The sequence below is a fragment of the Orycteropus afer genome, unplaced genomic scaffold, assembly GCF_000298275.1.
Source record: "Orycteropus afer afer isolate SDZICR_OR568_19922 unplaced genomic scaffold, OryAfe1.0 scaffold00222, whole genome shotgun sequence".
NCBI classification, from domain to species: Eukaryota; Metazoa; Chordata; class Mammalia; order Tubulidentata; family Orycteropodidae; genus Orycteropus; species Orycteropus afer.
In genome coordinates, this window is record NW_006921809.1 from 5465331 (window position 1) to 5475299 (window position 9969).

Below are 9969 nucleotides of genomic sequence, written 5' to 3' on the forward strand. Positions count from 1 at the left end.
AAAAAAAAAAAAAGACGGAAATAATCTCAGAATCAAATGTCTCTGAGGAGTCACAAGATGGGCTGGGATTTGGTGGTTGAGGCCACAAGTGGTTAAGACCTTGAAGGGGCTGAGTCCAGAAGCTGGTTTGTAGTAGGCTGAGGATGGGAAATGATGAAAACAGCATTTGTGTGTGTGCAGGCTATGGTCCTGAAGGGAAGGAGAGGGGCAGAGTTAACTGAGACTGAGGAAAAGTTTTGTGTTTGTTTGATGTAATTTTTTTAAACAAGAGAGATTTTCAAGTTGGGAGGTGAAAGTAACAAAAAAGCCCATTGAGTACAAAACAAAGTCTGAATTACTTATCACGGTGGACAAGGCCCTTCCTTCACTGTGTCACCCCATGCTAACCCTTCTCTCTCAGGACACTCAGTTACTTACCCTATACTCTAGTATGTGATACTAATACTTATCATACCTGACTGAAGGCCCTTTTCAGGCCTCCATATGTTTGCATTTGCTGCTCTCTTGTTGACTGAGATGGCTTCCTTTTATTCTTTAACTAAGATATACTCACACAGCCTTAAGAGATCCATATCTAATGCAACTTCTGTGAAGTCTGACCAAGTATTTTTTATCTACAATAATTTCCCCACTGCCTGCACCCCTTGTTCCCATTGTTTTGCTTTCTGTTTGCACAGCATTATAGAGCATATTCCATTGAACTGTGGCATTCACATTTACTTACTCCCTTATACTATGAGATCCCCAAATTCAAGAGCAAGGTCTTACGCATTTTGTTTTCCAGAATTAAGCACAGTTCCTGGTTCCTGTTAGTGCTCAGAATTTTATTGGAGTGAATGAATGAATGATTTAAGGGATACATTACTGAAAGTTTTGTTATACCTAGTTGCCTTCCTTACTCAATTGAGAACAATTTTTCTCCTTCTTGGCTCAATTTTTTTTTCCTCTGTAGCTGTCTAATTTCTTTCATCCTTTATAGCCCCGCTGAAATCCCAAGTTCCTTAAGAACTCTTTCCAAACCACACCCCACACTCCCAGAGAGATTCCAAATCACACAGAACTCACCTTTTTTTTTTTTTTTTTCGGTTTTGATGTAACCAGGACCCATCTCTGTCTTTAATGCCCTTATTTGTTTTTAATTTTATTTTACCATCTAAGGACCTAACGCAAATCTTATTGCTTAATATATATATATATTTTTAAATTGTGATTTGGGTGAAAGTTTACAGAGCAAATTCATTTTCCATACACAGTTCATACACATTTTGTTTCATTGATTGCAGTACTCACAATGCAATAGCTCTCATCACACTTCCTCCCTATGGTTACCTCCTCCTTAAGTCCCTCCCTTCTGTGCATTCCTGCCCTCTGAACTATGTTGTTGTTATGTACCGTCAAGTCAGATCCAACTCCTAGCGACCCCTCCTTGGGTTCCCGAGGCAGTATCACTACGGAAGTAGATTGCCCAACCTTCCTTCCAAGGAGTCCCTGAACTATATCCCTATTCAAATACTTCCCTTTTGATTTCCTGTGGTTGATCATTCTAAAGAGTACACCTACCTGGTATAAATGTTCACCTTATGCACCTGTCTATTGTTTGGCTGGAAGCCACAGAAGTGAGTTTAATTCCAGGCCTGAAAGGTGCCTAATGGCTATAGTCTTGGGGGTTTCACTAGTCTCTATCAGACCAGTAAGCCAGTGTTTTTTATGATTTTGAGTTTTGTTCCACATTTTTCTCCCACTCTACCAAGGATCTCCTATTTTGACCCCTTTCTGAGTGACTGACAGTGGTAGCTGGGCACCATCTAGTTCTTCTGGTCTCAGGGTCATGTAGGCTGAGGTTTGCATGGTCTACTAGGCCCTTGGACTAATTGTTTCCATGTGTCTCTGATTTTCTTCATTCTTCTTTGCTCCAGATGAGGAGAGAGTGGCGTAGTGCCTAAGGCACTTGGCTGCTAACCAGAAGGCTGGCAGTTCAAACCCACCAGCCACTCCTTGGAAGGAAGGTTGGGCAATCTACTTCTGCAGTTATACTGTCTTGGAAACCCAAGGACCCCTGCCCTTGCCTTACCCTTAAGAACAGATCTGTTTAGGGCACAATGTTCAGTAATTTATGGGATAGGGAATCACAATATTTCTCCCCAAGGAGGGGTCATTAGGATTCGGATCTGACTCGATGGCAGTGAGGTTTTTTCAGTGAGATGGGCACTTGCAAATTTGTAAGACCCTAGTTGGAACTCACCAAAACAGGATGTAGAACAATATTTTTTTGTTTAGTATGTTATGCCAATAGAGCTTGGTGTTCCCCTCCACCATGGTCCCAAGCCCATGGGCCCAGTAACTTATTCCCTCAGGATGTTTGGCTGTTGCTTAAGAAGTTATCATAACTCTGCCCTGTTATATATGTGGACATTCTTATAGCACATACAAATAAGTATGTAGAAACTACTGTCTGCCAAATTTATATTTGGTCATGGTATATTCCCTTTTGCCCAGACATCCCTGATCATTTAGCCTGTCTACCTATGTATTTAAGGAGCTCTGGTAGCATAGTGCCTAAGGCACTTGACTGCTAACCAGAAGGCTGGTGGTTCAAACCCACCAGCCACTCCTCAGAAGGAAGGTTGGGCAATCTACTTCTGTAGTAATACTGCCTCGGAAACCCAAGGAGGGGTCACTATGAGTCGGGTCCAACTCAATGGCACATAACAATAAAAACAACAACCTATGTATCTACTTATAGATTAATGTTTGTTATTACTGATAATGCAGTATTGTGTATGTAAAATACACATAGTTTTTACATAACCAGGGCCTCTCTCTCTCTTTCAGGCGCTTATTTGTTTTCAACTTTATTTTACCATCTAAGGACACAATGAAAATCTTATCCTTTAAATTTTAAAGTCTCTTTTAAGCTTATATGGTAAAATAAAACTTAAGCTTAAAACATGCAATGTAAACTTTTTTAGGGGAGAAATATAGTGATTCCCTATCCCATAAATTACTGAACATTGTGCCCTGAACAGATCTGTTTTCAAGGACAAGGTAAGGGCAGTGGTACATTATTAAGAAAGCAAGTATTTGTAACAGGAATGAGAGAAGGAAAGAGGAGAATGTCTCCTAGTCATTTTAGTACAAAAAAAAAAAAAAAAACCCTCAAACTCACTGCCTCCAAGTCAATTCTGAGTCATAGTGACAGTGTAGGACACCATACAACTGCCCCTTGGCTTTCCAAGTCTGTAAATTTTTATTGAAGCATAATGCCACATCTTTCTCCCAGAGTGACTCACGCATTTGAACTGCCAACCATTTGGTTAGCAGCCTAATGTATAATCACTGGGCCACCATGACTCCTCCATTTTGGTACCGGGGACAGGAAATAGAATTGTTCTATTGATAATACAGATTGAGTTTTGTCTTGTTCTTTTGACATTATCTCAGAAGACACCTTCTGGTAAAAATCAACCTCATTTTACCCATTCCTGTATATACCTGGTGCTAAGCGAGGCTTTAAGGACTTCTTTAAAAACAGAAATAACATATATAAATGACTGTAATTAGATGACACAGATCATAGATGATGATAATGACTATGAAGGTTAAGATTCATTACATGTTCATTAAAATAGAATAATTTAAATGATGTTATTTAAGTGGATATTCAGTAATTTAAAGCTATATATTATTTTATTGTTATTGATTCTATTTTTTTTTCTTTTTTTACCAAAATAATATAGGAAAAATCAAACATGGCAGAAATGTTCAGTATAGAAAGCAATAATCTTCCTATTACTATCACCTGAACTCATCCTTGACCCATCCTTCACCCATCTCCCAGAGATAATCACTTATAACCCCCCTTTTTTGGGATGGGGATATGTGTGTGTAGGGGGTTCGTTCCTTTGGTATTTCTGCCAAACCCTTTAAGTGATGGATTCCAACTACATTTTCCTTATTACAAACTTCAGGATTTATCTACTGGCCATGTGTTATGATGACCAGAGGGAGCCCACTTATGCCACACAGATCCCATCCTCCTTTCCCACTTTTTCAACAACAATTCAACACAATTCTCAGTTCCTCAGACAGTTACCTCTGGTTCCATCTATGGTTACCAACTTCAAATAATACAATGTAAAGTATTTATAAATTTCAAGTGTGACAAATAAAAACCACTTTCTCATTTATATATATTTGATTTAGTATAGAAACTTTATTTTTGACAATTGCAACAGTCCATGACAATTTTTTAAGCCTACCTATCATTGCATTACAAAATGGAATGTGAGTAAACAAATTGAAGCTTGATTAAAATGAAGGCTAGCATGCAAAAGTTAAATAAAAAGCTTAAATGGTAAAAAATACAAATTGGATTTCTAAACTTACTCTCACTTTGATCATCAAAGCTGTTCTATATTACATTTTGATAGCTCAGAAAGTGACTGAAGTGGTAAATTTATAGAGTGTCATTCCATTTAAATGAACAGCAGGATGTATTTGCAGAAACAGATTAATGTTTCTTGGAAATTGATTAACACCTGCTTGTTTTTCTACACTCCTGTTGCTATGTGAATTTTCTATCTATCGTATGTAAATTCCATTCTTATTTTTAAAAATAGAAAGTTATGAAATTGAAAGTTGTTTCACACATTATAGCCAGTGATGAATGCAGTCAAATGTAGTAGGTGTGCCATTTTTAGGGAGGTTGGTGAGCCGTTTTAGAAAGTCTGAGGGGAGAATCTGAGAGGGTAACAGAAAAGAGAATTTATTTTTCCTCTCATGTGCTACATGGTATGTACATTGTCTAAATTTCCCCAAGTTTAAGAGGAGAAGAATGCTCTCTTAGAGTCTGTAGATTGCTCAGTTGCAGACAGGAAAGGTTTCTGTGATAGTTTAAAATCAGGGTGATGAGTGTGGGGAGGGACTCGAAGGGGAACTCGTCCCAAATCCTTAAATGAACCAGCTTCACCCTGGGAGTACAGAGCAGACTGCTGGATCCAGGCACCCAGCACCCACCTCACACCCTACCTTGGTTGCTTTCAAGTTCATGACTCCAGCAATGAGATTGGGCCCAGTCTCATTCCAGTTAACAGACTGATGGAAAGTCTTTATTAATCTCCCAATCCTTAGGATGATATCTCACTATGCTGTTTTAGAAGCTCTTTATTCTCAAGTCAAGGGCAGAATGGGTCTCAAAAAGTTTTGTGGTATGTTCCTACATCTTTAACATCAGAGGTAAAAGATACTATTCAATCTATCTACATTAGATATTACTCCTGAATTGTCCTGAGGTAATTTTTTTCTCTCTTAAATTGAAATTCAACACATAATTTATAGTGGGATACTCTCTTTAAGTCTCTACTCATAGGAAGCTACTCATGTGATTTGATACATGCTTTGGGTTTTTTGGGAGGAGGGGGTATGTGTTTGATCGAAACCTAAACACCACATACAAGGCAGTCCGTGGTGTAATGGTGACCTATTCAATAAAGCCACGTGAAGGCGGCTGAGCTCGGTAGAGCTTCCATAATCTATTTCACAATTACAAATTTTCCTATTAAGTTTAGATATTGAAAAAGGAATTTGCATTCAGAACAGCCAATACTTTGAAGTGCATCAAAGTCCAGATTCTGAGAGACCCACCTGGTTATTCCAAGCAGACGCCAGAGCTAGGAGCCAAAATGAATCAAACTGGAACTGATGCCAAATAAATCAAGAGGCAGAAGCCAGGGAGCAAAAGGAGGTCAGACAGTAAAGTACCAACCAGGGTTTCCAACTGGTTCATTCTGCTATGACCCCCTACTGAGAACTTGCATTTCCAACCCAGGTGTACTGAATCAGAATCTATTTTAATAAGACCCTCAGATATATACTTAAGAATCCCCTGGGGATCTATAAGAATCAACTAAGGATCTTTTTAAAGTGTAGGTTCTGATTACTTATATCTCAGCAGGGGGTCAAACCAGAATGAACCAGTTTGAAGCCCTAATTCCAATATGATGACAGACTAACTCAATTTCCCATACCCTGTCTAATCCAGATCTTTGGGACTCCAAAGTCTACACTTTTTAAACCACATCCTGCTATCCCCTTAATTGTATTGCCCATGAATACCAGCCAGTCAGTAACACATCAGGCATAGAAGCCCTTTCTCATAAATACCACTCTGCCATTCCAAGTGTTGGACTATATTCTGTCTCATCTCTTGACAACCAGTCACATCTCTCTAGTTTCTCTCTTTTATGATAATTTGTGCTTAAACATTCCTCAGGGGATTAAGTTCAAATCTTTTTCCTTCTTTGAATTTTGCTGGGTGTTCTATTTACCAAAAAATGCATTTGCAACTGCTGTGTTATTATATTGAGTGAATAAACTACGGACCAAGTGAATGAGAAATGCTTCAGTTAATATAATAAGCTGAATGGTTTGCAGCTTTGACCTTTCTTGGCCTTGCTGGAACCACTTGATTTGGAACTCATCGAATCTGAAAGGGCCACCCATAAAACAACCCTTCTGTGAGTGATCACATGGCAGTGGTCAGGACCCTTCTGAAGTTCTTATAGCACTGAAATCTGACAGCTACCATAATTTCCTGTAATTACCTAAAACTGAATACATGTTGAGCACCTTCTGTTAAGCATGCTCCACCCACATTTTCTTTGCTCCTTCTGTCTTATTCTGACCCAAACACTTGTCTGGTCTTGTTAGGCAGCTGGCTGAAAAACCTATATTAATTTCAAGGTCAAATAAAATGGATTTAAAGAAATACTAGAAGAATTTAAGTTAAATCTCACTTCTAACATATGACTATAAGCTATAAACAGTTATTAAATACCTATGATGAATAATTCATTGTGTTGGGTTTTAGGGAGACAAAGATACATGAGACACTGTCTTAATAACAAAGTAATTTAATTGGAGGACAAGAAATCCTCACAAATGAATAAGTAACAAGAAATAACAAAGTAAATGATAACTAATGTGTGTATGTGTGGTAGATCACCCAGATCCTTCTAGAAGAGTGAAAAAATTGTTCCCTAGATGCTCAAATTACTGCCTCTGATAAAAAAAGAAAACAAACAAAAATGCCTGCCTAAGTGCATGTCTGCTTCTGGAAATAGCCCACATCCAACGACTGATGGTTTCATGCTGGAGTATCGAGTCTGGCTACCATCTCCAATTTGGGGCTCCTGTGAAGGACTTGGAACTTCAGCATGAGACCCCTCCAACTTCTCCATTAAATCCTAACTTGTCCATTGAAATCCAATTTCTCCCTCTGCCTATTACTATGCTTCTTCCTCTTCCTTTCAGAGGTGCTGCTGAATGATCTCAAGAGAACTTCCTAACAAAACTCTTGCACTGTATTCTCCATCTCAGACTCTGCCATAGTAACAGATATTGAAAACACACACATCAATCTGCTCAGATACATGAAAGATCTTTCTTTTAATGAGTACTTGTTGCCAACAATCACAATGGTGGCATATATTGTTTAGCTTGTAGAGTGAGGTGGCGTTTGATAATTTAACAAACATCAGTATTCAGAGGAGAACTTGATGGTCATCAGTACAAAGACATATAACATCTCAAAGAGTGGTAATTAAGAAGACACCTGGTTTGGTCTATGCAGAAGTAAGTTAAATGCGTTTTAAAGTAAAAATATCAGGCATTTATTGATCTTCCGCCATGTATCTACCACTTGTCTGTCAGTTTGTTGTACTGTGGTGGTATGTGTGTTGCTGTGAGGCTGGAGGGTATGCCACGGGTATTTCAAATACCAGCAGGGTCACCTATTGTAGACAGGTTTCAGTGGAGCTTTCAGACTCAGACTCAGAAGAAGGAAAGGGCCATCCACTTCTCAAAGAATTGGCCAGTGAAAACCTTATGAATAGCAGTGAAACACTGTCTGATATGTTACTGGAAAACTTGTTGAATAAATCTGAAACATTGCCCTATATAGTGCCAGAAGATGAGGCCAGGTGGGAAGGCACTCAATATACAACTGGGGAAGAGCTGCCTCCTCAGAGCAGAGATGACCTTAATGATGTGGGTAAAGTAAAGCTTTCAGGACCTCCATTTGCTGATGTGGCATGACTCAAAATGGGAAGAAACAGCTGCAAACATCCATTAATAATTGTTGTTGTTGTTGTTATGTGCCGTTGAGTCAGACCTGACTCATAGCAACCCCTCCTTGGGTTTCCGAGGCAATATCACTACAGAAGTAGATTGCTCCATCTTCCTTCCGAGGAGTGGCTGGTGGGTTTGAACCACCACCCTTCTGGTTAGGAGTCAAGTGTCTTAGCCACTATGCTACCAGAGCTCCCCCATTAATAATAGGAACATGGGATATATGAAATATGAATCTAGGAAAACTAGAAGTTGTCAAAAATGAAATGGAACACATAAAAATCTATATCCTAGGCATTAGTGCGCTTAAGTGGATGAGTTTTGGCCATTTTGAATCACACAACCTTATGATCTACTATGCTGAGAATGACAAATTGGAGAGGAAAGGTATGGCATTCACTATCACAAAGAATGTTTCAGGATCTATCCTGAAGTATGATGCTATCAGTGATAGAATAATATCCATACATCTAAAAGGAAGTTAATACTACTATTATTCAAATTTATGCACCAACCACCAAAGCCAAAGATGAGGAAATTGAAGATTTCTACCAACTTCTTAAGTCTGATATTGACTGAGCATGCAATCAAGATGTCTTGATTATCACTGGTGATTGGAATGCAAAAGTTGGAAACAAAGAAGAATCACTGGTAGTTGGAAAATATGTCCTTGGTGATGGAAATGATGTCAAATAGTTCATGATAAAATTTTGCAAGACCAATGACTTATTCATTGCAAATATCTGTTCTCAACAACACAAATGGCACCTATACACATGGACTTCACCAGATGGAGTACACCAGAATCAGCTCTGGTAGCATAGTTCCTAAGGCACTTGACTGCTAACCAGAAGGCTGGTGGTTCAAACCCACCAGCCACTCCTCAGAAGGAAAATGGGGCAATCTATCTCCATAGTGATACTGCCTCAGAAACTCAAGGAGGGGTCGCTATGAGTCAGGTCAGACTCAACAGCACATAACAACAACACACACATCTGTGGCAAGAGGTGATGGAGAAGCTCAATATCTTCAGCCAAAACAAGGCCAGGAGCTGACTTTGGAATAGCCATCAACTGCTCATATGGAAGTTCAAGTTGAAGACTATTAAAACAATCCATGAGAGTCAAAACATGACCTTGATTATATCCCTCCTGAATTTAGAGACCATCTAAAGAATAGATTTGATGCATTGAACGCCAATGACAGAAAACCAGAAGAATTGTGGGATGACATCATGACATCATACATGAAGAAAGGAAAAGGTCATTAAAAGGCAAGAAAGGAAGAACAGACCAAAATGGATACCAGAAGAGACTTTGAAATTTTCCCTTGAATGGAGACTAGCTAAAACAAATGGAAGAAATGACAAGATAAAAGAGCTGAACAAAAGATTTCAAAGAGCACCTTGAGAAGAAAAAGTCAATTATTATAATGAAATGTGCAAAGACCTGGAGTTAGAAAACCAAAAGAAAGTTGATCCCACAGAATGTGGAAATTATAGAACAATATCATTAATATCTTATGCAAGTAAACTGTTGCTGACAATAATTCAAAAATGGTTGCAGCAGCATACTGACAGAGAACTTCCAGAAATGTAAGTTGGATTCAGACGAGGATATGGAATAAGGGATATCATTGTTGATCTCAGATGGATCTTGACTGAAAGCAAAGAATACCAGAAAGATGTTTACTTGTGTTTTATTTATTGCAAAAGCATTCGATTGTCTGGATCATAACAAATTATGGATAACATTGAGAAGAATGGGAATTCCAGAACACTTGATTGTGCTCATGAGGAGCTTATACATAGACCAGGAGGCTGTCATTCAAACAGAACAAGGG